The sequence below is a fragment of the Sinocyclocheilus rhinocerous genome, unplaced genomic scaffold, assembly GCF_001515625.1.
Source record: "Sinocyclocheilus rhinocerous isolate Xijiao unplaced genomic scaffold, SAMN03320098_v1.1 scaffold2263, whole genome shotgun sequence".
NCBI lineage: Eukaryota > Metazoa > Chordata > Actinopteri > Cypriniformes > Cyprinidae > Sinocyclocheilus > Sinocyclocheilus rhinocerous.
The window spans coordinates 61662-68316 of record NW_015663498.1 but is presented as its reverse complement, the minus strand read 5'-3'; the positions used below and the strand labels follow the sequence as shown (position 1 = coordinate 68316).

The window sequence follows — 6655 nt, the reverse complement described above, 5'->3', positions numbered from 1 at the left end:
ATTCTATAATGGTACAATTTACTCAGGCCGATGACATTTTTTGTATGACATTTAAAATTCTTTTTAGAATAATTGTACATAAATAGGAAAACAATTGATTATTTCTGAAAACTTTTTAAATGCAGGCAGACTTAGGCCTACATTATGGTACAGTAGGCTAGCCTACAAATATTTGGAATGTCCCTTATTCTGTCCCTTATTTTCTTAAAGAATAAGATAAAGAATCACTTATTTTCCTTATTTTCCATTTCTTATGTTAATTGGCAATGATGATGTAATTATCTTTTGACTCCCCTGCCTTGCTAAAGCGCAAACTATTAAGTTTTATTTGAGGTTTAGATGTCCTTAAGAATATATATTTGCGGTATAAGTACCAAAAACCATCTCAATATATTTTTACAGCTCCTCTCTCAGGAGCTCTGCTGAGAACAGGTCGATTTTGGTCTGTCTAATAAATATTCATGAGCCTCTCTTCCTGGCCTGTTGTTTTCTGAGTGACGCACGGCCAGGCCAATCACAGGTAACTAGGGTCAGCGACGTCATTGCGCTACACTGAAAAGGCCAGTAAAAAAAACAAAACAAAGTGGGCCGGTCTAAGGCATGAAACTCCAGCGCTGAAAATGAGTCCAACTCCGGCCCTGGTTGAAGGGCCACAAACATGATGAAATCATGAGAAGCTAATGCTTAGTTAATTATGACTACTGTATTTGGATGTTAAGAGAATTCACGTGATATGTGCTGTGATTGGCCAATGTTGGGGTCTGGTCACCACTTTAGTTGAGGGGCCACAAACAATATGAAATCATGAGAAGCTAATGCTTAGTTAATGATGACTACTGCATTTGGATGTTAACAGAATTAACATATTACAGTATGTGCTGTGATTGGCCAATGTTGGGGTCTGGTCACCACTTTAGTTGAGGGGCCACAAACATGATGAAGTCATGAGAAGCTAATGCTTAGTTAATGATGACTACTGTATTTGGATGTTAACAGAATTCACGTGATATGTGCTGTGATTGGCCAATGTTGGGGTCTGGTCACCACTTTAGTTGAGGGGCCACACACATGATGAAGTCATGAGAAGCTAATGCTTAGTTAATGATGACTACTGCATTTGGATGTTAACAGAATTAACATATTACAGTATGTGCTGTGATTGGCCAATGTTGGGGTCTGTCCATTTACCTGCAGGCTACTATGAAGAAGATATGAACATGCTTGATAACTCATATCATATTTAATGAAAAACATTAGTTCTCACATTAATTGATATACTGTTCTAGCCTGTATGCATCCATGAGGTAATGTGGATTTTTGTATATTCCTTTAATTATTCAAGTAGTCTTACATGCACGAAATAATGCCTTTTTGAATCATGTACCATAAGCATAGCTTTATCCACAGTGGATAGTAAAGACCTTGTTTTTTGTGAACAAAGAAAACATCATGATCATGCTTAATAAATTATAAATCATGATGATGTACTCACCTTACTTAATGTCTTAATTAAGGTGTTGTTCATCCATGAAGTCATGAATGAAAGACTTTGAACTCATGTTAGTTCATGATAATTCATGAGATATTAATGCATGAAGTAATGCATAATTCGCACATTAATTTATGCATGAATTCATGGTAATTCATGTACCCTTACTGTGAAGTGTTACCAATTGTCTTTTACAGGAATATTCTTAATTTAATAGAACATAAGCTCAAACAACAGAATTTGTGGTATAATGTTGATTTCAGCATTTTATTTTAATCCTTTTCTTAAAAATAAAAATAAAATAAAATAAAAATTTTACCAAATTTATACAAATTCTGTTGATTGACCTTCGTTTTTAAATAAAGTTAATGTTCTACTAAGAATATGGTTTATTTTTTTAACAGGTATTTTGTATTTTGTGATGCTATGTTATTTTTACTATAAGATTTTAACTGTTGAATGACTGAATATTTTATTTTACCAGTAAAAGCCTTGCAATGTCTTTCTGCCTGTTTTAATTAATATTTATTTGCAACATCTTTGACTTGGTTTTTATTCATTTGTAAATGTATTAAGATAGTGCTCATTAATTTAAATGAGAAATTACAAAACATTGCTGTAAAATAAACAAGTTTAATTCAATGTTACTGTAAAAATACTACAAATTACTGTATTTCACATAAAACAATTAACTGTAATTTGCTTTGTAGTATTATACTGTAATCCATTTTACAGCAATTAAGATCATTTTTGCAGGATTTTATTGGCAACTTTGCTGCCAGTAAAATCCTGTAAATTCTACAGTAATTTTTTACAGTGCATATATGCAGATGCATCAGAAGAATATAATGTACAAGAAAATGGAAGATGCATGCCTCCATTTCCACTGTATTTTATAGTGGCTAAAAAACAATATTTTGAAGAAATAGGTAATTTGGAGAAGTCTAGAAGTGGATGGTCTATATTGAATAATAAGGTCACAGAAAAATTGTTGGTCCTTGGAGGAGTTTCAGTAGGCACCTGTAGAACATTGCAATGGATAATAAGTCATTTTTGTATGATATTAATCATAGTAACTGGACTGTTCCTGCTAATTATTTCGGAGCAGACTGGCATTGGGAAACTCCTAAGAATGATTTGTTTCAAAACCTGTATATTGATGAAAAAGTGTAAAAGGGGAGTGACACAGCCCACTGACAGTAATTTACATTCAACTCGTCATGCATCTGAAAAAATTGGTGTTGTAAAGCCCTATGAGGTTACATATGTCTAAGACTTAGAACACAGAACACTTGTGATACCAGCACAGCAGACTGTCTACCGCAGAGTTCACTAGAGACTTAGATTTGAGACTTTTCTTAGACAATTTCGACTTACTGGTAATTATTATTGATTTATTCTATCTAAGAAAGAACAATGCTGTTTATTTATAACAACTAAACATTGTAATTAAGTAATAAGTATTGTATATTGTAATATGTAATGTTAGAAATGAAAAGATACTTTGAAATATGTTTTATTTATAGGAACTTAGACGAACAGCAAGAGGCCAACTATTGTCATGACATCAGAATTACTGGATTGCTGTTAGGAATGATGAATGCATGAATTGTCATCAGATGCTGTACATTCAAAAGGCTGGATTTGTTATGGGAGACCTGTGTAAATACTGTTTTAAAAGGATTCGAATTATAATTTGGTACAATGTTGATAATGGAATGATGGAATATTGTGTAAGAGCATATGAGTTGATAGAGAGTCTGAGCACAGATGTGTTTGAACAATGTAAAAATAAGTTGAGGGTGCTCCGCCCAGAGGTCAGAGACTTGTACAACGACTTAAGTGCTTACAAAGATTGGCTAAAAGATGACTTGCTTTTAGTACATGAGTTACATGGCAAGTACACCAACGATGTTATGAGAGTGGTGAAGTTTGATGAAGTATTTTATTTTATAGACAAAAACATTGATGGAGTCGCTGGAGATGACAGAACAGCCACCCCGGACACAATCGTCTCGACAGAGCTTCAAAATAACGAAGACGGCTTCTGGAGCAGTATTTTTGCCTAAATCCAGAATTTCATTTCTTGGGCTTTGTAGAAAATGTCTGATTAATGAAAGAAGCCTGCGTTTATTTGTGAAGACTCTAAGGGACATTTAATTGGAGCATGCTATCATGAAGTTACTGATGGAAAATTAATGATACACAAATTTGGACAGTAATTGACCATCATAAAACAAAGCACCGAAATTCGGCCAATTGGAAACATTGTGAGTGGAAAAGTTGTAGAAAGCAGAATTGTGAGGCCTAAGAACAAGCGACCCAGGGTTGATCACTATTTCAACGTACTTCAGATGAACGTCCTAACAGAATCAGGACAAGTGTACACTAAACTGAGCAAGTATGACAAGAATAAGAAATGTTACATGCCATACATAAGTTTTGAGATAAAAGAGTAAATGCCGGACAAACTTGCAAGACTGGGTTGTTGAGGAAAATATGCAAAGAAAAATGAAGAAAAAAGGATGTTACCGTAGAATGCTGTGTTGCAGATGCAGCGCAGGAGGCATCAAAGAAGAAAGTCCCGGAGGAGAAATGTGCGAAAATGGAAGGCTTCTTATAGGGAGCTTCTTAAGGGAAATTTCCAGACCTCATGACGTCACAAGACATTGAAATCCACCTGCTGTCTATAAGGGACTGAAGTGCAATGAGGAAACCAGATGCTGGTTCTGTGTGACAGCTTCTCCGGTGCCTTGCCACTGAAGCCTCTAAACAACCGAGCTTGTAAATTATGTACCTATGTTTTTATTTCTGTTTTTTATATTAGTATTTTGTTTGTAACGTATTTAACCTATATACAATAAACCTATCCTTAATTATAACTAAGAAGCTTGCCAACCAAAATACTTTGATTTCTAGACTTGAGCAGAACAGACCACAGAGAAGTCTTCTGTGATCTATTTTGTAAGTATGAAAATTTGAATGCTTATGAGATAGGACAGACTTGACTTGCTTTACCTAACCTGAGAATAAATAAAATAAGGTAAAAGGTGCAGGGAATTTAGCACCTTACTGCGTTATGCATGATATTGCATGAACTAACTCACGCTGGGAATGAAGTTTTACATCATATGCACACACCACATAGGAAGGAATACAAAAAAAAAAAAACACCAGGGCTGGAATGGATCTTAGATCCAACTCAAATTAAGTCAACATCCCTCTCTTCCAAGTCTCCTCTGCCTTCTTCCCCTAAATACCTTATAAGGAACTCCACCAGGGTTCGCCATGGGGAACTGAATTGAGGAGCAAAAAAGCGCACGTATCCGGTCCGTAGAGGGGAATGGCGCAGCAAGCGTGATCGACACCGAGTGGGTCCGGTGTTACAGCCTACGAGTACACGAGAGGACACGGGCTCTACACGGAGATTATAGAATCTCGTAAACGTGTTAGGCGTCGCCCAGCCGGCAGCTCTACAGATGTCTGCTATCGAGGCGCCCCGCGCCAATGCCCAAGAAGATGCCACTCCTCTCGTAGAGTGAGCTCTCACTCCGAGGGGGCATAGTAAACGTTGGGCCTGCTATGCTAAGACTATAGCCTCCACTAACCAGCGGGCAAGTCTTTGTTTGGGGACAACCTTTCCCTTCTGCTGTCCTCCGAAGCAGACAAAGAGCTGGTCTGAGGTCCTGAAGCTCTGCGTACGGTCCACATAAGTGCGCAAAGCGCAAACGGGACAGAGCAGAGCAATGGCTGGGTCTGCCTCCTCCCGGGGCAGTGCTTGCAAGTTCACCACCTGATCCCTAAAAGGCGTGGTGGGAACTTTGGGCACATATCCAGGCCGGGGTCTCAGGACAACGTGAGAGTTACCCGTTCCGAATTCTAGGCACGAATCGTCGACCGAAAATGCCTCCAGGTCTCCTACCCTCTTGACCGAGGCCAATGCGGTGAGGAGCGTTGTCTTCAACGACAGAAACTTAAGCTCTGCTGACTGCAGAGGCTCGAAGGGCTCCTCCTTCAGGGCCGCCAGGACCGAGGGGAGATCCCAAGAGGGTAACAGGTGGGGGCGCGGAGGATTCAGCCTCCTTGCCCCTCTGAGAAACCTGACCGCAGCTGCATTCCCATTGCACATGGCACCCCAGCCCCTGGCAGAGGCATCTGTTGACACAACAACATGCCTGGATACTTGACGAAGGTCTGACGGCAGAACGGGGTGACAGAAACCCGGTATGTGCTGTGTCGCCATGCCCATCTCGGGACCGGTCGCGAAGCCAACGCTGAAGCGGTCTCATATGAAGCATCCTGAGCGGCGTGACAGCGGCTGCGGATGCCATATGCCCCAGGAGCCTCTGAAACTGTTTCAGTGGAACCGCCGTCTTGCGCTGGAAAGACCCCAGGCAGTTCAGCATCGACTGTGCACGCTCTAGTGAGAGACGTGCTGAAAGGTTGACCGAGTCCAGCTCCATGCCGAGAAAAGAGATCCTCTGCACCGGGGAGAGTTTGCTCTTTTCCCAATTGACCCGAAGCCCCAACCGGCTGAGGTGACTGAGCACCATATCCCTGTGTTCGCACAACTGCGCTCGGGACTGGGCCAATATGAGCCAGTCGTCGAGGTAGTTGAGAACGCGAATGCCCGCTTCCCTCAATGGAACGAGGGCTGCATCCATGACCTTGGTGAAGACACGAGGCGACAGGGATAGCCCGAAGGGGAGGACCTTGTACTGATACGCTCGCCCTTCGAACGCAAAGCGGAGAAACGGTCTGTGTCGAGGGAGAATCGAGACATGAAAGTACGCGTCCTTGAGGTCGATCGCTGCGAACCAATCGAAAGGACGGACGCATTGAAAGATGCGTTTCTGCGTCAACATCCTGAACGGGAGCTTGTGAAGGGCCCGGTTCAGTACGCGCAGGTCCAGGATCGGTCGTAACCCACCGCCTTTCTTGGGTACGATGAAGTACGGGCTGTAAAAACCTGACCTCATCTCGGCTGGAGGGACCGGCTGTATCGCGTCCTTCACCAGCAGGACCGCGATCTCTGCACGCAAGACAGGAGCATCCCTGTCCAGCACAGAGGTGAACCGGTTAGCCGCTTGCTAGCGGTAGCCTGTTGCATTATAGTACATGAAAGTTCACTTACCACATACACAGAGTAAGGAGAAATGTCTGATA

General features: G+C 41.0%; 1 pseudogene; it reads right to left on the bottom strand.

The window, feature by feature from the left end:
- The window catches only part of LOC107728902 (uncharacterized), a 41859-nt pseudogene extending 36121 nt beyond the window's left edge, over window positions 1–5738 (bottom strand).
- Between the last annotated feature and the right edge of the window lie 917 nt (window positions 5739–6655).